The following is a 26,408-nucleotide window of genomic DNA, read 5'->3' as shown; positions in this document are numbered from 1 at the left end:
TTTTTCCCTCTGCGTGTGTTTCTGTGCAGACATGTGTATGAAACACAGGTGTCTCTCTGTGCCACAGGTGGGACTGATGACAGCTTTTCATTTCATTTCAACTAGAATTTAAACAAAGATTGTGCCTGCAAAAGAATTTGAGCAGCTGTCCTTGTTTCCTAGAGCAAGCATCCAAGCACCGGGGAGCAGTTTGCAGGATCAGAACCTGAGCCTGCTCTGGGTGGTAAATCCTCAGGAGAGGAAAGAGAAACCCCATTTTTTTCAATACAGATCTAGTTCCCTTAATATTCCGAGCAGCAGAGTGGGGTTGAGATGGGGCGGTGTGGTGACAGGAGAGGGACAGAGGAATGAAGAGAACAGGGGTGGATCTGGGCAGGGAGTGGAGGAAGGAAACCCCTGCTGAAGAGCCAGCAAACCATGAAGTATTCCTATGTGCTAAATTTCATCACACTAGCCTGTTTCCACAGCCAGGACTCCAAAGTTACCCAAAGAAGCAAGGAACAGAGCAACTGCTAGCAGTGATGGCAAACACGATGGAGTTCTTAGCAGCATGAGGAAGTAGATAGCCACTGTAGGAAGTTCTGCAACCTACCCTGATTGAAACAAATCCCTGAACCATTTAGGGCACCTATTGCGTAATTTTTATGTCTGTCTGAATATCTGTCTATCGATCAATCTTGCAGAAGACTAAGTTGCAAGATTTTGAGAAATATACCTCTGTTCCCAGTAATAAGACTCAATCTTAAGTCTTAACCCCAAGACTTAAGCCTAAGACTGAACTCTAAGACTTAACCCAAAGAATTAACCGTAAGACAAAACCTTAAGACATAACCCTAAGACATAAACTTAAGACTTAAGCTCAGACTAAACCCTAAGACTTAATCCTAATACCTAACCCTAAGACTTAAACTTAAGACTTAACCCTTAGAGATAACCCCAAAACTCCATCTGTAAGACTTTAAACTTAAGACTTAACCTTCAGATATAACCCTGAGACTTAACCCTAAGACTTAACTTTAATATTAACCCTAAGACCTAAGGCTAAGAAATAACCCTGAGACTGAACCCTGAGACTGAACCCTGAGACTGAACCCTGAGACCGAACCCTGAGACCGAACCCTGAGACCGAACCCTGAGACTGAACCCTGAGTCTTAACCTTAAGATTTAACACTAAGACTTAACACTAAGACTTAACTCAAAGACTCGGCATTAAGACTTAACCTAAAGGTTTAAGCATAAAACTTAACACTAAGAGTTATCATTGACACATAACCCTGTCTTAACCTAAAGACCTAACCCTGAGACTTAACACTAAGACTTTACCTTAAGCCTTAACTTTAAGACTTAACTTTAAGACTTAACCCTAAGACTTAACTCTAAGACTCAACCTCTAAGACTTAACCCTAAGACTCAACCTTAAGAATTAACCATAGGGTTTAACCCTAAGACTTAACCCTAAGATTCATCCATAAGATTTAACCCTAAGACGTAACTCTAAGACTTAACCATATGACTTAACTCAAGACTCAACATTAAAACTTTAGGTAAGGGCTTAACCGTAAAACTTAACCCTAAGACTTAACTTTAAGACTTAACCCTAAGACTTATCATTGATACTTAACCCTGTCTTAACCTAAAGACCTAACCCTGAGACTTAACCCTAAGACTCTACCTTAAGCCTTAATCTTAAGTCTTAACTCTAAGACTTAAGCCTAAGACTTAACTCTAAGACTCAACCTTAAGACTTAAGCTTAAGACAACTCTAAAACTTAATCTAAAGTCTTATCCCTAAAACTTAACACTAAAACTTAAACCTAAGACTCAACCTTTAGACTTAACCATAAGCCTTAACCCTAAGACTCAGCTTTAAGACTTAACCTTGAGACATATCTAAGGATTTAACCCTAAGACTTAACCCTAAATCTTAATCTTGAGACTTCACGCTAAGTCTTAACTAAACGACATAACCCTAAGACTTAACCCTAAGAATCAACCGTAAGACTTAACCCTAGGACTTTACCCTAAGACTTAACCCTAAGTCTTAACCCTAAGACTCAACTTTGAGACTTAACTCTAAGACTCATCCTTAAGAGTTAACCTTAAGAATTAACCTTAAGACTGAACCCTAAGACTTAACCTTAAGACCAGCAGGCCAGGGATGGTTTGCATGGTTTCCGTATGTTATTCTCAGGACTCTGTCTTTGCTGCTCGAAAGCCTCAAGTGCCCTCTTTAGCTCACCGGTGCAACAGCCATGGCTGCTGCTGTGTATGCAATTTCAATAGACCCGCAGTGAGACACCCTGGCTAATGGCGCAACCAACTGGAAATCCTTCAGCTGCTTCTGCGGTAGGCAAAGGGAAATTAACTGAGTCATCCATGCAAAGCCCTTTCTTTTTGTTCAGTTGGCTATGAAATGTAGCATTTTTACCACTGCTGGAACACTTCCAACAAGTCACAGTAGGATTTTGGACTACAGACATATCTGTGCTTCCCCAAAGGTACCTGGACAGTGGGCAAGTGGGACGTACAGGTGCAAGCCAAGGGATGGGCAGAGGGGAACGGGAGAGGAGGAGGGACAGCTGGAGAAGCACAATAGCAGAGCACTGCTCCAAAAATGATCAGCAGAGGAAGAATAATGGTTGCTGTTATTATTTAACATCATTACATCCCAACAGTTGAGGTCCACAGCATCCATAAAGTGTCACAAGAAGCTTCCTCCTAGTAATATTTTTCTCCAAAAGGAAATTGACTTCATCTGGAGCAAAATGCACAAACCAAACCACGGCGCTGTCCACAAACAGCCAATAAGAGTGACTGCACCTCAGCACTTCAAAGAGAGGAAAAAAAAAGGCTATAAGAATTATAACAAAAAGAATAAACATATCTTGTCCTAGTGAGCAAGAGAACAAGCTCCTCAGATACACTAACAAATCAATGTATGTGCACAAAGCAAGATGTGTCTGAAATGAGGAGAGATTCCACTGCAGTTTGGAAACTGAGATGGTTTCTTACACACACACACACACACACACACGACTTCCACACACAGTCTTGGTCAGGATACTATAAACAGGGGTTTACTTTCTCACGAAAAATACCACTGGACTCTTCATTGATGAAGAGGAAGATGACAGGTCTGTTATCTCTGCCGGAAGATAGCACTTCCTACAGCCTACAGTTTCTCCTGGCACTAGGACGTGACATCGGGTTCAGCAAGAGAAAGTGCCAAATCTTGAATCATTAGACCTGCTCAAAAGAGAAATAACAAAAGCTTTAAAATCAGGCCAGTACTAAATCCTCCTTCCTATGCAGAATTGGGGTGTGCACTTCCAGCCCCCACACAGAAACAGAGGGGTTTCTTAAAAAGCCACTGTCTGTCTAAACCTGCACACAGCATTGATGTGTATCTATCTCACATTCACACATTCACTTCTCTCCCACTGAGATAATTTATTATCACGGGAGCACTTTCCCATAAGCATGTGGACACGTGACCAGAAGTGCACTTGGCACGCTGATGCATTAAAACAATTGGGGATTTTTTTTCCACTTTCACTGTACGTGCCGTCTTGCGATACCAAAACTTGTGCTGCAGACCTCCCCCTGCAGCAAGGGGAATATGAAAAGAAGGGCCAAGCCCCACATGCCCATCTAATACCCCTGCAGCTTCTCCCAAAGGAGCTGCCTTGCCATGGTTCTTTGCCAGATTCCAAACTGGGGACCTGTGTTTGGTCTCGCTGAACTCCCCTTGCATGGGAAATTAAAGGCAAGAGAAATTAAGAGTCCTGTCCTGATGTTGTTATGTAAAGGATTCCACTAATGCACTAGCATAACTCTGAAGGTCAAAAGAGACTAATATAATGCATGCATAGGAGAAGAAGTGGCTGTATCTTGCTCGATACCTTTTCCCAGATCCCTCCTGCTGTTGCTTCTAGGTGTTTAGTTAACCAACATAAACTTCTCAAAGCAAAAGCAAAGCCTTTTGGAAGTGGCTTCGTTTCAGTAGCATGTACTTCCAAATATGATTCTTTTTTCAATTTGTGCTGTTCAGGATTGCTGAGGAAGAAAAGTGCTAGGAAAATGGGCTTGCTGTTACATAGTCTGTGGCTGCCTGGCATAGCAAGCTTGCTTTGTAGTTCTCAGGAATGTGCCAAATGCCTTCAAACAAATGCACTACATGGTCTCTGTCCAAAGTTCCTAATATCTCAAATTTGCACGATGCAAAATAGAAGGTAACAAAGCTGTTTGGGGAGAGGATGACTGATTGAGGTTACATTAAGACCATGGGATTACTCAACCAGAGGCATGCAAACATCGCTGGACAAAGTTTATCAGTCTGTTCCAAATTCTAATTTGTTAGAACATTATTTTTGCAGATTATGCTAGGGTTTTACTTTGGATCTTTATTGTCTGAAAAGACTCCTCTTTCTCTGAGGACCTCTATTCCCCTCTCTACTGGTAGCAAAAGATTTAAAGTCTAACAAAACTCTAGGCCACCCAGCCGCAGGGTAAGATTTCCAGTAACTGATTCTGGATCTGAAATCCCCTGCCTGTTTGCAAAGCCAAGCCTAAAACTTCAAATGGTAAAAAACAAAGGATATTTGCCAGACATTGCTCTTCACAGAGATTTGTAGTTTTGTGATGATAATTCCATTCTAGTACCTCTTACACTGTAGGTTCTGACTTCCCGCACCACCAAGCTGCAGTAGTATTGTACAGAGAACACTAAAGCAAAGCTGAATGTATGAAAATACAAGACTAGGCCAGAAACCCATCACATGCAGAAGAAATAACCGATTATCCACCAGAAGTAAACTAACCCCTTTTTAGAGACTTTATTTCTCACAGAGTTTAGCCTTTGTAATTCGTTTACCTTATTGAGGCCAGCTGTTGAAATAACACCTCCCATAGAGGCTGGATGCATTCAGTCTTGGACTTGGTTGCAATGACGGGGTTTGGCACTCCAGTTTCACTACAGGTGGACAACTTGCCAGCAGCCTGGAGACTACGCCTGGTTTGTAAGACTGGAAGTCAAGCAGGTGCCAGGGGGTTCAGTGCAGAGGTGCAGCTCAGAAGTTCCAAAACAAAGAAAGATTCCTTTCCAGTGGCCCCTTCTGAATTGAGGGGGCTCTGCTCATGGTTATTCCTTTTATAAAGAGGCATGTGTGGAGGCAAAGGCTACAGTGCCTGCTCCTGCTTCAGTTGGAACCTATTCTCTGTGATCACTCTCAAGCTGAAATGCATTTGTGTTTTTTTGACAGGTATCTGACCCGCTGGTCCGTCAGATCTGCAAAGCTTATCTGGAAGAGGGGCCCTAAGTGGTGCAAAAAACCTCTGCCAGTGGGACACCCTTTGCTGAAGGATAATGTCAAACATACACACAAGCCTCTCTGCTTAAACCACTAATGGACAGAACTGGCATAGTCAGTAAGCACAGCTGTTTCCCACTGCTCTGCTTTTTTTGCAAGGTTGTCAGTATCCCCGATTTTCTTATGCCAAAACTGTCATTAGTACTCTATACTGTCTCCAGTGAATGAGCTGCAACCTGCTCCTCTAGCAGAATACAAGATTTAGCAAAGCAAAGTCCAGTGTGCAGAATGATTTGGAGAAAGGAGGGGCAAAGACTTTTACCTCAAAGCTGGAAAGGATCTGAAGGCTTTTGTTTCATCGTGGTTCACGACTGGGTTTGGAAAAGCATGTTTCCCGCTTTTTCCAACAATGAATGGTGATTCCCCATTAACCTGTGTTTCAGCTCAGATCTGCCTCATTTGGGCTTTTATACCTGTGACACTAATGGAAGAAAAAGTCTCCTGCAGAACTGTATTTCCTTGGCAGTAACAGAAATTGTTATGACTACTGAAATTAATTTTTTTAATTATCTGTACTATCCATAATTTGCAGCAGAACACCTATGGCAGTGGTAAACAGACGTGTGTACCTTACACGTCCCCTTAAGGATTTCTGGCTTGTGCTTCACTCCTGGATCTGGGAAATACAGAATGTTGACATCCTTGATGACTTGGCCTGTGATTTTTTCCCCATGGAAATACATTTGCCTTAAGTCGTCCGTATTGGTGGTACGGCTGCTTCCTGGGATAGTTTGGGCCTGATGGATGCGCATAATTTTCCACGCTCTAACTAAAAGGTGGCACCATTTCTCTCCTTGTATAGTAGTACGTGCGTGTACCTTGCACCTACTGACCACTGCTACTTGAGACGTGCTACTTATGGGCCTGGTATGAAAAGGTCATTACATTTATCAGGGTCATTATGGCTTTGGCTCCGTTTCTTTGATATTTGTCTGGGGGCTACAGATCAACACAGCTTATTTATATACTACTATGCCACTTAACCTTGTACTGCTTTCATCAGAATCATCTGCTAATAACTATCAGCATGGACAGGAACAGAGAGTAAGGATAAACACGTTTTACCCAGGAAACCAAGTTATAATCGTTCTTCTTAGCCTTACTTTGTGAAATGGAAGCCCTACATTCAGCCCCTTGAGCTGGCCAAGATCTTTTTGCTTTGGGAGGCAGAGCTAAGACTTCATTAACTATACTGAGATAAAATCTCTGGCTGACCGTCGATTTTATGAAGCTTTGAAACCTACAGCCCTTCAGAAGGGAAAAGATTTTTCTTTCTTCTCCTGCGTACAGAAGTTACTACGTCTTCTAGCCTAGGTAGCTCTGCTCAATGAGCTTTACTAATGGAAAAGTCACTGGATTAAACCACTGCCTTGAGATGAACCTGAATGAGCACATTTTGCAAAAGACCAGGTGATGCCCACAGTTAATGTTTTCTACAGTTTAATGCCATGAGCTGGAAGGACCTCTCTAATTTTCATGAAACCTAACATTTGAAAAACAAAATACTTTCTTCAATATGCCTTTCTCGAGTTCAGGGTTTAGTACAGATCCCTTACAGTATGCATGAGCTTTCTACTCTGAGTGCAGCCCTGTTCTGTTTGTCGTTCATGGGTGATAGTAGGCATTCATTCATGCTGTCTCCAAATTAGTTTTTGTGTAAACATGGTGTCAAGGAAGTGTCATGGTTGTGTAAGCATGTGTAACTAGATGGCCTAGGTTTGATTTCTAACCTGGGGCTTCACCCATCGTGGAAGAAAATGCCATCTATCAGTATCTAAAGGATCTTCAGTGACACATAACAGGGAATTCAACCTGGAGCTGAAGGAGGATCGCACACAGCAAAGTCCTAAGAAAAGAACTGGGGCCAGAATCCAGGCACAAAAGAATCTTGCTCAAAGTGCAGAGGTTTCACACATTTATTAGAACAAGCAGTAAACAAAAGTCTCCTAAGTATAAAATCTAAATGTTCTCGAGCCCTCATCCCAGACAGGCGAGTCACAGCATGAAGGGCAGATCCAAGTTCTTCTCGCCAGTGCCGAAGCAGACATAGCCGTATCGCTCGGTCATTGGGACATGGTAGAACATCAGTCCCAGCCGCAGCAGGCTCCGCAGCACCACCACAGTGCCTCCCTTCTCTAGCTGGACAGTCCAGGAGCCTGTGCAAGAAAATGCCATTTGTCAGTATGTCACAAGTGCAGTCCCTGGAAAGGAGAAAGAGGCAGCGTTCCTGGAGCAAGCTGTCCCTAAGCTGAGAGGGGGACTGCAGTGCGTTCTGCCTGGCCAGTTAACAGTGCACAAGGCTGCACTGGAGTTTGTGACACCTGAGAAAAGGGAAGTGAGGGAGACCAGAAACCTTGATACCTTTTTTTCTTTTGTCAGTTCAGTGTTACAGGCTGCCCTCAATTCCAGATGTCTGTGTCTAGCTTCACACGGTAGCATATTCCATGGCTATGATAGTAACGCCATATGCGTCACAGGAAGGGACCCCTGGAGCTCCAGACTTGTATACTTGATCCCTAGGAGAGGCTAGAGCTATTCTTGGATGCTTCTGAGCGGGCAGCAGTTACTCTACCAAGCTGCCACCTACTTGGTCTAGCTACTAGCTATAGAGAGCCAAGACTAGCTATGGCAATCCTGCATAGTATGGAATTTATTTTTAAAATAAACTTGTAGCTTTAGTAGTGAGAAGAGGAAGAAGACACTTCAGCTCCAGAGAAGACTGGTTTCCCTGATGCAGCAACTGGGAAAGAGGAAGAGAGCATGAAAAGCAGGGTATTTCTTAGCTCAAAGAATTTTGCAGAAAAGGTTAATTCTCTTCAGTCTTTCCTGGCTCCATCATTGAAGAGGATGTGCGTGGTAGGGGCAAAGGGATTAGTTTCCACATTAATTTTGCTTTGGCTCTGCGGAGGACGTTCAGAGCCAGTGTGAAAATGCAATTTCTCCTGGATGCAAGGAGCTCTGAGCCACTGAGTGTTTGTTTTGCATCTGACAGCCTGGGAACAACACAGGAGGGGAGGGGGCTGGAGCATCAGCCTGGATTCAATGCCAGAGGGCAAGGAGCTGCCAAAAGAAGAAAATACCAGCTTCAGCACCAAATCAGTAATGCCTAGAGGCTACAATGTAAGGAAGAAGGTTCCTGCTGAATCTTCATCTAAAAGCAAAAGCAGCAGGCCCAAATAAAAAAGTGCAGTTGGAGCTGTCATACTACTACGGGCCTGGAGTCAAGCGGTCAGGCTGTCTGCACCCAAAGTCAAAATGTGCCAATTCCAGAGTAAGCAGAAAGCCCATAATGCCTTGGGACAGTTAGACGGTATTCATCCTTGTAGATAATTTTAGGCTCATCAGTTTATGCTGTGACTCATGCTTACTTACGTCACGGTTAGCCTGGGGAAGGGCTTCTGTGATTGCTGTCAGCTGCCAGTCCTCCCCTTCCCACTCACTTCTGACTCTTGGCCAATTTTAGTGGCATCCGACAAAGGGTTGAAGTGTTTTAACACCACAGGTTCCTACAACAGGTCTCCACAGGACACGGCCCAAGGGTTGACTGCAGCTCCTGAAGCTATTTGTTTATCTGCCAGCAGCTGTGGGGCAGCACAGGCTGTTTGGCTTGCCCGGCAGCAGCTATCTGGGCAATCAGTGCTTGTAGCTTTGGGCTCTTGCACACTCACTTGCAGTACATGTAGTCTCTGAAGCAGTTCATGGCAAACTGCAGTAGTTGAGGGCTCGATGGGGGGGGGGGGGAAGTTGAGAGGAAACAGTATATATGGTGGCTGCAGAATCAGAAAGGAACACCACAATTCAAAGCCCTGTAAAACCAGGTGTCGTGAGTTCTGCTGCTCACCTGTTACCTCCCTCTTCTCTTTGTATTTATGTACTTTTCAAAAGTTTCTTGGGCACCACTGTTTCCCCTGTCTCCTTCAGTAGCAAGTTCCACAGGTTGGTTATATCATAATATGCACCGTGTCGTCTTTGATCTGTTACCTTCCAAAGCACCCTCTTCAGTTACATGCAAACATGGAACTAAATGGACAGCAACACCTGCCTTCCATGGCAGTCACTGAACTTTCTAACAAAGTGACTCTGGCTGCAGGATAGAAGTACAAAAGAGACATTCACAATCTTTTAAGGACTCGGGAGATTTCCATACCGGAGAGCTTACTTCTGACTCACTCAGCTCCATGTTGCCACTAAAGAGAAACAGCTGGAATCTCAGTAAAGCAAAGCGCTACTTAATACAGAGCAGGATCAGTACAGGTGTGTGCCATCTTCCTTGCACTGTAACATTCCTTGCACACGTGTTACCGAAATCTCGGAATGAAGAACTTATCGACACCAATGTGATGTAGATAAGCAGACACTTCTTTATTGACGGCCGGGTGCGTGAGCAAGTCCTCTCACAATCAACGCACACCAGGTCCCAAAAACAGATTCCATATATAGAACTTATTCATACATATTCATTAAATATTCATGCATAATCATAACATTTCCCATAAATCATTTACATACTCTCCTCCTATATCCGATTCTGCGCAGTAAAGCTTAGAAAGGTCTAGAAATGGGTCTAGGGTACGATTTGGGTAGGTGGTATGTGAGTCGGTGGTCGCGATCTCCCCCTGCCGGAATTACCTTTTACTAAAGTTCACAGTTTCTTGGCAGGCACCTACAAGCTGTTCCAGTCGACTCTCCCCAGTTCCCATTAATCTCATCCTCTGACATTTCAATGCACCTCTACGTAAAGAAGACTGGTTAAGTACAAAGGAACCTTTCAACCCTAAAGTTATTACCTAAGTTTTTCCACAATAGTTCCAGGCCCTTCTTCTAGCCTTGGTACAGGACGTACAAAAGATGTCATAACTACTTCTACTATATAGCTGTAAATTTTCCATAAAAATTTTCTTATTCCTCTATATTTTAATTCTATTAAATGATTTTATAAAATCAATCAATCAATCTAATATAATCAATCAATCTTAACTTATTAACAAATCGATAACATTTCCCCCCTTTGAAAGTGTTGAAAATCATCATTTCAATACTTTCACATTATTCATATATCTTTTGTTTCAACATATTTTGGTGATTGATCATATCTTGGTGGAATGGTTGGTACTTCTCTCATAATCATACGATTCACTGCAATTCTATTAGTAAACTGTTTCTTCAGACATGCATATACTAGCATGCTCATCAAAAAGACAACTAGCAACAGAAACAAAGTTTTAATTATAGATTGTATCCAAGAGCTCAAATTCCATCCCAGTTTGTTAGAAAATTTTTCCAAACCAATCTTCTGACATATCCTTTTGAATTGTTTCAGTTTCTTCTTCAATTTTTCCCAATAAATCTAGATCATGTTCCACATCCTGAGTGACATTTGGAATGTGGATACAACAGTGGTCCAGTTTATCTTTGAGATATCCACACACTCCATGTTCTTTAAGCAGGAGCATATCTAGTGCCATTCTATTTTGTAAAGTCATTCTGGAAGTTGCCTGTAGTTGTATATTCAGTTCCTTAAACCCCTTCTTGGTAACATTTGCCAATTTTTCCACTTGACCAGTTAAATGATAGAGCCATGCTCTGTTTCTATATGAAGCTATAGGATTTAAAAGTGATTCCAGTGCCCAGCCAATTTTCACTCCTGTAGATGGTTCATTCCAAACATCATTATTTATCCCTGATCTCTTTATTTGTTTCAATTCTAAATTCTCTAGAGATCCTTTAAATGGTGATTTCTTCCAGATTGGACACAATGTTGGCATGCCTAACGTGATTTGTTTCACCTTACCATCTAATGGTAGGTGTGTTGTCCAGGTTCCATCACTTAATGCCCAAACTAAATGTCCTGGACTTCGAATAGTAGATTTTCTACAACTAAACAAAGTTCCTCTTCTGACTGTAAAAGCGCTGGTTAAATTTAGAGTATTCTTAATACCTCGACAAAAACAACCATATTTCAAAGCAGCAGCCAACGGAGGAATTCTTTGGATTACTAAGTCTGCATTACTACAATCATACACTTTTTCACATTTCCACCATGGCACTATTTTATTTTCTTTCTCTCCCAATGTAGTTGACCTATCATCTACCCAGGGTAATACTGAAAAAACTTTTCCATCCCATGTAAAACACCAAGGAGTTCTTGATATATATTGAAAATAGGAAAATATGGACATAGACCATATAGAGTCCCACTGGTCTACTAATTAGGTGCTTTGGCCAGTTTCGTTACACTTTCATTCCATAACACTTTTGCTCACATTGGTTTTAAATTGTTCATCATAAGAACACCATCCTACATTCTTAAATCTCCCTATTTTGGTAAAAACATGATTTAACAATTTTTCACAATCTGCCAGACTACCTGGAGTTTTCCATTGTTTTCTAGTGACTTTCACTTGTTCATACCATTGAGTCACTGGCCTCTGTTCACAATAATTGGTCTCATTTTTATGTTCCAGGTTAGTCAAATTCATGGTTAAAATTCCCCATGGAATAGATTCACCTACTGCTCTTGGTATAGGTAAACAAGCAGTGATCTGCGTGATGTTTTGTAAATTGGCAAATTCTTTAATTAATCCTACCATCAAATTTTCCTCAGCCATTTGTTTGGGAATGTCAATCACTTGTTCTGTTTCTATTTGTCTTTTGTTCCTATTCACCAAGTCATCCCATGATCCCACCAACACTATCAACCAAAAGAAAATCCAAAAACCAATCATAACTTGATCTGCAAAATTAGACATGTTCCAAAGTCAATTTTTAAGTCTCTGGGTCACGATTAGCAATATTCCACGGAGTAGATGCTTTCTTCACGGTGCTTTCTTCACTCGTGTATAATGTATCCAAGCATCCGATTCTGCAATTTTGATAGCTGTAAAAGTGGTTAGCAGTATCTGGAAAGGTCCTCTCCAGTGCTCCTGCAAAGGTTCAGAGGTCCAAGTGTTCACATAGACATAGTCTCCTGGTTGGAAATCATGCACTGAATTTTCCAGGGATAAAGGTCTATTCCAAATTACTACACTTCAAATCACAGCCAAAGTTTTCCTTGAAAAAAACAAATAGTTATACACATCTTGTTTTCCTTTTACATGTATGTTTAGATTTGGTTCTAGAGACTCATATGGTTTTCCATATAATAATTCATAAGGACTGACTGAGGTTCCACTCTTTGGTTGTACTCTGATTCGTAATAATGCCAATGGAAGTGCCTGAGGCCACTTTAAACTAGTTTCTTGACAAATTTTACTTATTTGTCGTTTTAACGTTTGATTCATCCTTTCCACTTTCCCACTAGATTGTGGCCTCCAAGATGAATGTAAATCCCAATTAATACCCAATGCTTTGCTAACACTTTGGACTACTTCAGCCACAAAGTGTGGACCTCTGTCAGAGGAAATTCCAATAGGAACTCCAAATCTTGGAATTATTTCTTGTAATAACCACTTTACAACCTCTTTTGCTTGTGTGGTGTGACAGGGAAGGGCTTCTGGCCATCCTGTAAAAGTATCAACCCTTACCAGGATGTACCGGTACCCATTTTGTCTAGGTAACTCTGAAAAATCTACTTGCCAATAATCTCCAGGTTCTGTACCAGATTTCAGTCTACCCATTTGAACCTTTTTCTTAATCACTGGATTATTTTTCAAACATACTTCACACTTTGCAGTTACCATTTTAGCTATTCCTAACATCTTAACTGATATTATTTGCTTTCGTAAAGATGTTACTAAGGCTTCTGCTCCCCAGTGACATTCTTGATGTCTCGTTTGAATTATCTCTCTCATCACAAGAGGTGGAATTACTACTTGTCCATTAGGAGTTATCCACTATCCAGCTAAGTTTTTCTTAGCACTTAATAACTGACCCAATTTGTCATCTTCCTCCGAATATCTCGGTTTTTCCCTAGGAAGGGTTACTGTTTTAGAAGGAATTATTGCCATTTGCAATGCTTGTTTCTTTGCTACCTTTTTTGCTGTTTTATCAGCTAAATTATTTCCAATTATTATTTTTATATTTCCAATCTGATGTGCTTTACAGTGCATGATTGCTACTTGTTTTGGCTTTTGAACTGCTTGCAATAATCGTAAAATTTCTGTTTGATGCTTAATGTTTGATTCTTGAGAGGACAATAACCCCCTCTCTTTCCACAAAGCTCCATGGACATGCACTACCCCAAAGGCATATTTTGAATCAGTCCAGATATTTACTCTCTTGTCTTTGCTTAGTTCTAAGGCTCGAATTAAAGCGATGAGTTCTGCCTTTTGGGCTGATGTGGTACTTGCCAATACTTCTGCTTCTATAACTGTAGTCTCTGTTGTTACCGCATATCCGGCGTATCGAACTCCTTGTTCCATAAAGCTGCTTCCATCAGTACACAGTTCCCAATCTGGTCTCTCCAACGGCACATCTTTCAGATCTTCACGACTGGAATAAACATACTCGATAGTAGCCAAGCAATCATGTTCCAGTCGTCCTTCTTCCTGTATGGAACTTAAAAACACTGCAGGATTTACCAGGTTAGTTGTCTTTAGAATCACATCATCCTGTTCAGTCAATACCACCTGGTATTTCATCATTCGGCTGGGGGACAGCCAACGTCCCCCCTTCTGTTCTAGGACAGTTATCACCATGTGTGGAACATAGACTGTTATTGTTCTTCCCAAAGTCAATTTCCGAGCTTCTTGTATGAGCATCACTGTTGCGGCTACTGCTCGAAGGCAGTTTGGCCACCCTTTACTCACTGTGTCCAGTTGTTTAGAGAAGTATCCGACTGGTCGTTTCCAGCTTCCTATCCTCTGGGTTAGTACTCCCAGTGCCAGGTGTTGCCTTTCATGAACAAACAGCTGGAAATCTTTGGTTAGATCCAGCAGTCCCGAGGCAGGTGCAGACATTAAGGCACGTTTCAACTCTACAAAAGCCTTTTGTTGTTGTGGGCCCCATACAAAGGGAGAGTTCTTTTGGGCCTCGTACAGCGGTTTAGCTATTAGCCCATAGTTCATGATCCAAAGGCGACACCACCCAGTCATTCCCAAAAATGCTCTGAGTTCATGAATATTTCTCGGCTCAGGTATACCACAAATAGCTTCTTTGCGATTTCTTCCTAATTGTCGTTGTCCTTTTGAAATCTCAAAGCCCAGATATATCACAGTCTGGCAGGCTATCTGGGCTTTCTTCCTGGACACTTTGTATCCATTTAGTCCCAGAAAATTTAAGAGGTCAATAGTCACCTGCATACAGGTAAGTCTTTCTTCTGTAGCAATCAGTATGTCATCTACATACTGTAGGAGTAAATGTCCAGGCCTTGATTTATCCTGTTTCCAAATTTCAAGTTCCTTTGCTAATTGATTTCCAAAAATAGTTGGACTGTTTTTAAATCCTTGGGGTAATCTAGTCCATGTCAGCTGCATCTTTCGCCCAGTTTGTGGATTTTCCCATTCAAAAGCAAACAGTTTTCTGGTTTCCTTTTCCAAAGGTATACAAAAGAAAGCATCTTTTAAATCAAGCACTGTAAACCACTGATAAGTCTCCCTTAACGCTGTTAACAGTGTATAAGGGTTTGCTACTACAGGATAAATATCCTTAACTATTTGATATACTGCTCTCAAGTCTTTCACCAGCCTATATTCACCCGAGGGTTGTTTTTTTTGTTTTGTTTTTTTTTTTGTTTTTTTTTTTTTTTGGCTGGTAAAATAGGAGTATTATACTCAGATTCACATTCTTCCAAAATTGTATACTCCAAAAATTTATCAATCAATTTCTTCAATTCCTGTCTCACTTCTGATTTGATTAGATATTGTTTAATTCTCGCTGTTCCTGCACCTTCCTTCAAATCTATTTTAACCGGTTCTGCTAGTTTCGATTTGCCAGGATTATCTGTCTCCCATACAGTAGGGATCACTGCCAAATCCACCTCCGGTGGAATTTCTTGTTCCTTTACCTTTTCTTGTATCATCAAAACTTCTCCCGTTTTTGACTCGGGAATTTTCAAAAAGAATTCTCCTTCATCAAAAACAATTTGTGCATTTAATTTGGATAACAAATCTCTTCCTAAGAAGGGTATCGGACATTCTGATACATACAAAAATTCATGTGTAATTATTTTATTTCCAAATTTCAAATCTATGGGTTGTAGGAATGGCCTGTTTTCTTCTTTCCCTGTTGCTCCTTTTATATTGGCTGTCTTTGTTCCAATTTTTTCTTTACAAGTATTTAATACTGAAAGTGTCGCCCCTGTATCTACTAAAAATTTAACTTCTTTATCTCCCAGCTTAATTTTAACCAGAGGTTCAGCTGGGCTCCCCTCCGGTCCCCTTCAGTCATCTAAAACCATTATTTTGGCAAGGTCGTGCGAAGCACTCCTGTTTCTGGGGCAGTCCTTTTTCCAGTGTCCTTCCTCTTTACACAAGGCACACTGATTTATTCCTAAGAGGGTATTAAATTTCCAATCACCACAATTCATATACCCTCCATGCCACTTCCAACATTGCATTTAAACTTCTTGAATTCTCTCCCTCCAGTTTCTGGAGTTTTTTTTTGTTTGTTTGTTTGTTTTTTCTTATATCTGGTGCCGATTGCCCCATAAAAATCAAAGCCAATTGTATCTGTGCTGCCTCTGTTTCCACTCTCAAATCAGTGTATTTTCTAGCAGCTTCCTTTAATCTTTCCAAAAATGCTGAGGGAGATTCATTTTTATCTTGTCTTACTTCATATAATTTAGACCAATTCAAAGATTTAGGCATGGCATGTCTAATCCCATACAAAACCCACTTTTGATACCGCTTTAATCTTTCTCTATGTGCCACATTATTTGGATCCCACTGCGGATCCCCAGATGGAAAATTCTGTTCTATTGTTCCACCTGTTATTCCACTCATCACATCCAACTCTGCCTGTGTTTTGCCAGCTTTTAATACCATTTGTTTCTCTGTATCATCTAACAAATTATCCAAAATCACCTGTAAATCACTCCAGTCTGGATTCTGTGTTCTAATTATAGTATCTACCACGTTGCCCACTTTTTCAGGATCTTCTCTATAGTTTCCTGCTGCCTGTTTCCAAGTGATCAAATCCATAGCTGTAAAAGGTACTTTCACATAAACCGGTCCATCATTACTAACTCCCTGTCGCAGGGGAGCTATAGTCTGTGTCTGTTGTCAAGTTCTCCATGAAACAGGAGTATGAATTACAATCTCTGATAATCTCTCTCCCACATCTCCTGTTCCACTGCTATCTGGTTCAGTCGCCGGTTCTTGTATCCTTAATTCTCGACCCTGATTCATTTCTCTCCTAGGAGGGGATATATCTAACTCTGGTCCATCGTCATTCTCAATAACAGTGCTTTTCTTCAAACAACCTTTCCCAATCTCACAAGTTGTACAACACTTTTTCACTTTCTTATTATCAGAAGTTATAGCCATTACCAAATTATCTCTAATAGTTAGCTTACATTCATCCTGCCAATCCTTTCTTTGTCTTAAGTAAAAAATAAAATCCACATCTGGCATTTTATTCCATTTCCCTTCTCTTTTACAATACAGCATTAACTGCAAAATAGTGTTATAATTCAGTGTGCCATTCGTGGGCCACTTTTCCTGATCATCCAATATATACAAAGGTCACCAATTATTATTACAATACTCAATCATCTGGCTCTTTTGCAGATCATCCTGTAAATTTCCCCAATGTGCCAATAAACATCCCAACAAAGAATTTTTCAGGATTTTGTCATTTACAGCAAGATTACCCATGCTTTTACTTTTAAACGACCGAGTTAACTTAGTTGCCATGGTGTAATTACCCACAGTACAATACACAATTATTCAACTCTGTCACTCCGATCCGCGGATCCACACTCCACACTCGCTTTCGTTTTCAATTATACGTCTCACCCTTACAACCACACTCACACTTTCCCACAGTTGCTTTAAACAAGCATATAACACAGTTTTATACCTCTTAATTTTCTTCTTAATACACAAACTCACAAAACAACAAAAAGACAAACATATAACACAATATTATACCTCTTAATTTTCTTCTTAATACACAGACTCACAAAACAACAAAAAGCACTAAAACTTCTAACTTCTTGTTAGAGGCACAGCCTTAGAGAACACTATAGCATATAGTTTCTCTTGTCTACACTTTTGTCCAACCCTGCAATAGCTTTCGTTATGTCTTACGGGCAGACGCCTAGGCTTCCACTTCCACAAGGATCCTTTTAGTCCAACCCTGCAATAGCTTTCGCTTATGTCTTACGGGCAGACTCCTAGTCCTACCCTGCGCAGCTCTTTCACTGCGTCTGACAGGTAGACTTACTCAGTGGGACTCCAACCCACTGGTGGGACTCCATCCCACTCTTTCTCATACACTTATTATAGTGGGACTCCTGCCCACTTCCTCTAGTGCACTTACTTACTACAATTAAAAAGAAGAAGTGTCTTACCAAAAAAAATCCAGGGAACGTCGCGAAGAGCCTTACGGATCGGGGATCGATGGGTATCCCCGAGAAATCCTCGGTGCCGGCTGGAACCGATCAGGTCCCCGACTCCTCCGGTCTCCTTCAGCGAGGTCCCATCTGGGTCGCCAAAACTTTTACCGAAATCTCGGAATGAAGAACTTATCGACACCAATGTGATGTAGATAAGCAGACACTTCTTTATTGATGGCCGGGTGCGTGAGCGAGTCCTCTCACGATCAACGCACACCAGGTCCCAAAAACAGATTCCATATATAGAACTTATTCATACATATTCATTAAATATTCATGCATAATCATAACATTTCCCATAAATCATTTACATACTCTCCTCCCATATCCGATTCTGCGCAGTAAAGCTTAGAAAGGTCTAGAAATGGGTCTGGGGTACGATTTGGGTAGGTGGTATGTGAGTCGGTGGTCGCGATCTCCCCCTGCCGGAATTACCTTTTACTAAAGTTCACAGTTTCTTGGCAGGCACCTACAAGCTGTTCCAGTCGACTCTCCCCAGTTCCCATTAATCTCATCCTCTGACATTTCAATGCACCTCTACGTAAAGAAGACTGGTTAAGTACAAAGGAACCTTTCAACCCTAAAGTTATTACCTAAGTTTTTCCACAATAGTTCCAGGCCCTTCTTCTAGCCTTGGTACAGGACGTACAAAAGATGTCATAACTACTTCTACTATATAGCTGTAAATTTTCCATAAAAATTTTCTTATTCCTCTATATTTTAATTCTATTAAATGATTTTATAAAATCAATCAATCAATCTAATATAATCAATCAATCTTAACTTATTAACAAATCGATAACACACGTCCTAGTTAAAGCATGAGCTAGTGTCTTCACACACAGTGGTTTCACAGACCAGGCAACCCCAGTCTCCCATGCAGTCTCTCCAGTGCTACTCATATGGACACAAACTGAACTGGACCTTGGTCAAGCTGGAGTAAACCCACATATTAATGGTTCAGCCACTGGGATTACAAATTCTAACTGACTGGGTCTCTGACAAAATCTGCATGTTCTTAAGAAACTTCACTACTTGGATAGCGTGGAATCCCAGGTGAAGAACATTTCATGACGAGGCAGATCACCCAGTGGCTGAAGCACTACAGCCATCTGCTGTCAAAGGACAAGCTTTCAAACAGTTTATTGAACTTTGCCTCTAAAAATTTTCACCATTTGCTCGTGGCGGTAGCTAGACTATGCATAGGAGAGTTGAGCAACAAGTGGCAAGCAAATAGGTCTGAATATGTGACAAATGACTTTTTCCCTTTCTCCTTTGAACATCGACTCTGCTTTCAGTGCAGGGTTCTTGCAGCTTGCGCTTGCAGAAATGATCTGCAAGCCCTTTATCACGTACTGGTGGTTCTTGCTGTGGCTTTACACATTGGTTTGCAGGGGGGTGACTGTAAACTTTTGAAAGAGTTTCTCTGACAAAAAGCTAATGGAATGAGGACCTCTCATTGTCTTTGATTTAGGACCAGTCCCCTGAGAAGCAAGTCTGTCAAGAATAGGACTGTGCCTTGCCTTGCTGGGTGGTGAGAGCCTCTAGGGATTATCTGGTTTGCTAAATGTCTCCCAACATACTGGAAGCATCCAGCAGCCTGGGTACATGTGATAGCTTGTGTGTGTGTATATATGTTCATGTACACAGATGAATCCTCTGCCCAAAACTATTTACAAAGAACGAAAAGAAATGCCTGGAGCATGACAAATGGGAAAGTTGAGAAGGAAAACAGGTATATTAATGCTCTCATGAACTATATCTGGATTCAGACTTCTTTTTGCTGGACAAATTCACAGAGAAGGTAGAGTAAATAGAGTTCAACTTGATTTAATCCCCTTATCTATGCCCTGGGGCAATACAGTACATGGATCCATGATCTCCTCACAACATTTACCCAGTGTGCTTATCTATCTCTGCAGAGGATTCATCAGCAGTTAACTCTGCTGATCAAAGGAACTTCCCATGTACCTTCACACCTGGCAGAAATGGACAGATGTAATTGAAGACAGCTCCATTCACTTTTATGCTTGATCTCTGAAGGCTGTGATGTGCAGCTGTTTCATTTCCCTACTGTCTGTCCAAGCTGCAAACTCCCAAAGGGCTCAGATTTGTCATTTCACAAATGTGAGACCTTTGGGGAATATTACATTGTTACAGCTTTCTAGCTCTTCTCTGATGCTTGGCTCTGCATCTAATTCTATGCAAATAGGGACAATAAAGTTTTGCTGGTGCTGCATAAGTCTTCCTGTGAAATAAGGACCTGAACAAAACAAGCAGTTTACTTCAGGGCAATCCCACCTGGACTGACACAACACTCGTTGAAGACAGGAAAAAAATTACATGAAACTGTCTGAAACTGTAATGTCATTTTCACTCAGATCCTGTTTTCAGCAAGAATTAGTCATAGAGCTGCTCTTTATTCTGCAGAGCCAAAACAGCAGCAGCCGTGCCACCTTCTACCTTTTACTAACCAGATCACTGGGGACATATTTCTAACACAGCAATCAAAGGTGATCTATTCAGTATACTTTTCCAGGCTGGACCTTTGCAACACACAAAATCAATTCAGAAACCGCACTGATACACGGTGCTGGTGTTTGCCTTCTAAGGAGGCAGCACATTAAAGTTGTGAAACCTAACCACTTATTTTGGTCCTTTTAGAGCCCATTATCTCAGTCTGTTTTTTCCCATACCTCACCACATTAGCAGCATTTGAGGAGATGGTCCAGAAGACAAAATTATTTGAACTCATGAGACACGGAGCAAGTTCTTCTCCTTGAAAGCTTCAAGACAATTGTGTTCTCTTCCATCACAGCTCAAATCTCACTATATTAATAAAAAATGCTTTTTCAGGCCCACCTTTCTTGTAGGAGTTTGAAATAACGATGTCATAAACCACTCTAAATGTACTTTAATCAGAAGCTAATGAACAGCATGAAATAATAGCTTAAAATGAATATGCCTTCTTTCCTCCTTCAAGAAAATGCCTTAGAAATGCATTTCATAATAAAATATAAAAAGGGCTGAGAACTGCAAAAATGAAATGCTGTTTTTATCCTTTTTTTTTTTTTTTATCCTTTTTCTTTTCTTTTAAACCTCCCTGCTATTACAAATGGTTCTTGGAGTAAAATCATTGCATAGGTAGCTGTAGGTCTCTATTACTATAAAAATGCAGGAGTGGGATGCTGGGTTCAAATCCTTTCTAATATTGGCTCAGAATATCCCAGGGCAGTCCCCGTACTGTTCATTGCCCCTGTGTCAGACAACATGTCTCTTGCTGGGAGGCTGAGAAACTCAGAGCATCAGTCTGTAAGGTACACCAAGACTCCTAGATAAAAGTTGTCAGGAAAAAAAAATTTATGAATTATTATTTGCATTGGAGGGAATACAAATAGAACTAAGAGACAGCAAATAAAAGCTGGCTTTCCTAGAGTTAAATACTGATTTTTACTTGCATCTACGTGTGAGCTGTAGCCTATGTTATCCCTAAATCAGGCAGCAGAGTTAACTTCACTCATCATGCTTGCTGAGGTACGGGGAACCAGAGGTCATTGCTCTCATGCCAGAGATTTCTAACAGTAACACCGCTCTGGTAAGATTTCCATTCTTCAAAATACATTTTTTTTAAAGAGCAAATTAATTCTGAAGCTGCACCCAGCAAACCTAAGGAAGCCAAGCACTGTCTGTGTTGAAACTATTGCCTGTTGCTGCTCCAGAAGGGAAGGGAGGGAGCTGCTGTGTGGGAGGAAAAAGCATGGGAAAAATATCCGCTGGATGAAGATCTGGAGCTTCCTATTCCCTCTTTAGAGCAGGCTGCAGCCTCCACCCCTCCAAACGCAGACAGGAATTCTGAGGAGTTCCTTACATCTTTCCCAAACAGGAAAGTGCTTTGAAGATTCTGATGCTCACCCAGTGTTAAACCACTGCCTTTTTTATGGCACTTCAACAGCTGCCAGGACACCAGAGCTGAATTTCAAAAGTCAACCTACTTCTCAGCTTCTTCTTCCTTTCCAGTTGCCAATAGAAATCCCTGTCTCATCCCCATGTCTGTCTCAGCTATGGGCTGAATCTTCTAATTCACAGAGGCAACAGGGTGCGTGAGACATTAGCTTTTAAACAAAAGCCTTTTAAGAAGGCTGTTTGCAGAACTTTCCTGTGGGAACTGGTCCACTTTCAGTATGACCTCTCATAACATTGCTGCTTCGGAGGTGATTCAGCAATGCCTCGTTTCAGTACAAGCTTGAGAAGAAACAGCTTTAAGAGCTAGACAGGCTGATAGAGAGGCTCCATGTTGCAAAAGCTCACAGAGGGTCATAAAAGTGACATTATCAATTCCTCTTCAAAGGAGGAAATGTCTCAAGGGAAAAGCAGCGTCAGCATGGTTGCTCTTACCATTAACACAATACGCTGCCACATGAGCAGGTTGTAACCTACCTTGCTGCAGTTCAGTTCTGAGTGAGGGTGAAGTATGGAGTTATAGCACAAATATTAACCCACAGAGGGGTAACATAACCGCTTCCCTTTGCAAAAGCAGCCACTGCTTGGCTGCGCGACCCCAGGCACTTAGCTCTGACAAAGCTACACTGCACCCATGGGATTTAGCTTCCATTTCCCTCCAACAGAAAATCTAGCACTGCAAAGAGCTTCCTACTTCTAATTTGCTGTCGATAGGAAACAAAGACAAATTGCACAGCAGAGCAGCTGTAAGGAAATTTTGCTGCACGGACATTTGAGGCACAGCCTACCAGCCATAAGGACACACATCCAAATGCTCTTATATGTGGGGCTCAGACTCTATCACGCCATTTACTGGCTACAAACTAAATCTCTTTCATTTGCTTGACACACCACTTGCACCCCATATGTTAACACTGCTGTCAATATTTCCAATTCCCCATATAACTATTTAATAATAATTGAATAAAAACACAGACTGGTTGCAGGTTTGGTACTATTTTTAAAAGCCTCCAGAGCCAGGAAAGCACAGTTTACAAACAGTCAGATGCTTCCAAGTGGCTCTTGCGTGGTCCTAATGCCTGCCACATCTTTGACACACAAATACAACCATGCCCAAACCTCAAAGTAAAATGGTCTTGCTTCAGAGGGTTTTTCTCTCCATTATCCTCTCCCTCTGGGGATGCCTTTGCAGCACAAATGATTAAGACAGCCCTGGGCCTTCCATTTATGCACAAAGTACCTGTTTCCTGCTGACAAGGAAGACCCAGGCATTGCAATGTTGTCCCAGGAGCACAGTATTCAGAAGCCTCCAAGTACTGGCTGAAATGAGGCCGTACTTAGACATCTGACAACAGTGCGGCTTAATCCAGTTGAAGCAGGCTCTGCCCCCAAACCCTTATTCCCCTCCTCATCACTCTTCCATCACAGAGACCACAAAAGTGTTTATTTACTGCTCAGTGAACCAGGTCAGGGAAACGATCTGGCTGAAAAATAGTTTAGCCAAAAATAAAATTATTTTTCCAGCTGAAATCTGGCTGCACAGCCAGCAATGCCAACACAAAAGAAGGGACAATACACAGACATAAATGAGCAGCAAAGGATGGGAAAGACTGAAAAAGCTAGCACAGAAGTAACACACATCAAATTGCAGCCTCCTTATAGCCCAGTTAGTTTGCCCTTAAGTCCTAAATCCACCTGATAATTAGAATAGAGCTAGGATCCTTTTAACTTTTGTTGTTGTTCTTGAGAAAAAGATGCAGACTTTGCACAGAAAGCATCCAGAACAGAGATTTGGAACAGGGCTGTGCACTGGAGGAAACAGCAAGACAATATACAATCAAAATTTAGGAGTAGAAAAACTGGTTAAAATCTGTGCTATTTGGATTCTGACAACTGTAATACTGATCATAGTATCTTGGGTCTTCTGTAGTAAATTTACAAATCTCTCAGAGAGGCAAAGCACCCTCCTTCCAAAGCACAAGTTTATGCTGGATCTTGTCACACTCCATATTTCTTGTTCAGCTGGTCGCTGTGTGGAGCGTGCCAGGAGTCACGTAGCATCTACCTGGGGAGCCCCTGCATTAATCCGTCACCTTCGTGGGCTTCTGAGAGCCCATTGGTTGGTAGGAAGAAAAAGAAGGAGTCTCTCGCCCCTCCCTGCTCTGAATGAAAGACGCTTCCTCTAAATCTTGCTACAGGATTTCAGGCTCAATTCAGCTTCTTTGGGGCTTTTGTCACCAAACAAATGTGATGTCTTTGAAAGAAAGATTAACAGTTTGATGAAAGGATGCAATGGACAGCTTTGTTCTAGCCTGCTTCCCCCTAGAGCTTTCGGTCACTGTCACTTTCTTACCCACAGAGAATATCTGTCTGACTCTCAGAGGAGATTATGGCCGCCCTGTAAGATTTTGCCTCTCCTGATAACAAAGCACTGGCCACTTTGAGGAGGTGATAATGATGAACAGGGGCTGGATTAGGGGCAAAGAGCCTCACATCGATCTCCGAATTCTGAGAGAACACAAAGCAGTCGATGCTGGGATTCAAAACCCATCGAATGCTTAGAGGACATCCAATTCGCTCTCCTGCAGGAGGGGCAAGGCTACAAGCCCTGTCAGTCCCCCAGTTGTACTTCTTACCTCATCATCAAATTAGCAGGGCTAGTTAAAGGGGCTTAGGGTGAGGAACAGATGGCATGGATTATTAACTGTTGATGTTCTCATACTAAACTAGATACTGAAATCTAGCCCGAATTACCTGAAGAGCTTACCAGTTTCTGAGAAGACTGTCACACTGAGCGTATCCACACAGCACGGTGCAGTTGTGTTGATATTCAAGCTGATTCTGAACACTAAAGATGGCTAAGCATCTTCTAATGCCTGGGATATCTTAGCTGTCTCTGCACAGCACAACCTGCACAGCACAACTGCCATACAAATATACCCATAGATGAACTGTCTCATCCTTTTCCCTCTACACACAGCCACGCACCCATTCAGCCTGCAGAATTTCAATCTATATGACATTTGCATACAGTAAAGCAAGACAACGCCCATTACTTCCTCCCTGCAAATGTTCTATGGCCAAAGGGGCAGCAAACAGCAAAGCAAAGCTATAAAGAGGGCTGGCACCAATGCCAGCTGCTGCACAGGCAGGAGCTGCCACTCAGAAATAGATCACTCCTAGCAAAAGCTGACCTTGTTGTGACTTCAGTGACATACAGACTGCCCTGGGCTTTCCCCTGCAAGTGATTTTTCATCATGCCCTAGAGAAAGGGCTAGGCCAAGGCTGACCGATGTGGTGATAAAACTATAACTTCTGGTTCTAAGAGGCTTCACCCGCATTTCCCATCAGTTCATCAAGAAGTTCATCTCCTTTTCATGTCCAATGAACCAGGAGCTGAAACAGAGACAGGGTGGGCCATGATTTCTTTTACTGAGAAGGAAAAAACTTCAATTATAATCCCTGGAAAGTTGCTACGGAAGACTCTGCTTCTGTCCTCCTCCTTTCACTGCAGCAGTCAGGAGAGTGAAGGATTCCACCACAGCTCTCGGTTGATGGGCAGCCCTGCTCCAGTATAAACTCATCCAAGGTCTCTGACTAAACAAGACCCCTGAGGTGATACAGACCGAGGACCCAAAAGCAGTGAATGCACTGCTTTATTACCCATAGACACAAAGCCCAAGGAAAGCAGACTCCTTTCCAGAAATCAAAGCAGACCACAGACGGCCAGTCAAAAGCTCTAATACTAGCTGGCTCTGGAGTCCTCACGTGGCAACATAGCAGGAGAGGTTCCAGTCTGATCTTGAACTCCTGAGCTGGCAGCACCCCAGCTTGTAAGAGGACAACATCTTGTATTGCTCCCAGGCAATGCTCTTGGGTCGCTGCAGGCGTAGCCTTAACAGCCTTTAAAGGCTCCTCAGTCCAAAAACATGAAGAGTGTCTCTACTTTTGAAGGATGTAGGAGACATGCTTATGTATTTGCGTACATCCATTGCATGCCTGTAATCACTAAAGGTGCGAAGAGAGCTATTGAAAAGCCCCAGGACCATTCCAGAAATTGCCTTAGCTTGGAAGGGACAGAGTAGCTTCTCCATACCTACAGTTCAGAAGGTCAATATACCACACACAGCCTGGAAACTCAGGCCATACCTTCTCCTCAATTTGATGCTGCTCTCGGTGCTTTTCTTTCTCGTTTTGCTTTTCTATAGTCTCCTTTTCTGTGCGCAGCACTGACAACGCCTGGACCACAGTGCGCCCTGCTGGAAAGCAGCAGCTACGGCCAGCCTGGAACTATTTCTAGGGATGGATGACTTCAGTTTTAACAGAGAACTTCAGGTACCAACGCTTTAAGTAATAGCCCACTGAGCAAACTGTTTGGTTCGATTCTTACATCCGAAAGCCGACTGTTCTGATGCACGCTAATCTGTTTTACTCCTTCTGTACTACTGTGTTATGAAGTTTGTCAAAAACACTTCTATAAATGTCAGGTAACTCCATGGGATGCTGCAGCTCAGTTTCACACATTTGCCAGACCTACAGATCACCTCTCCGAACCAGGAATGAGGATAGCTGTGAGGCACAC

General features: G+C 42.0%; 1 long non-coding RNA gene across 1 annotated transcript in view; it reads right to left on the bottom strand.

The window, feature by feature from the left end:
- Nucleotides 1–333: 333 nt before the first annotated feature.
- The window catches only part of LOC308070786, a 290,385-nt gene continuing 264,310 nt past the window's right edge, over nt 334–26,408 (bottom strand). The window contains exon 3 of the long non-coding RNA XR_013930854.1: nt 334–652. This is a non-coding gene — a long non-coding RNA (uncharacterized lncRNA). The remainder of the gene's footprint in view (nt 653–26,408) is intronic.

Source organism: Falco punctatus (assembly GCF_963210335.1).
Source record: "Falco punctatus genome assembly, chromosome: 10".
Taxonomy (NCBI): Eukaryota; Metazoa; Chordata; class Aves; order Falconiformes; family Falconidae; genus Falco; species Falco punctatus.
Note: the sequence above shows the minus strand (reverse complement) of the source record. Positions and strands in the feature narration are given on the sequence as shown.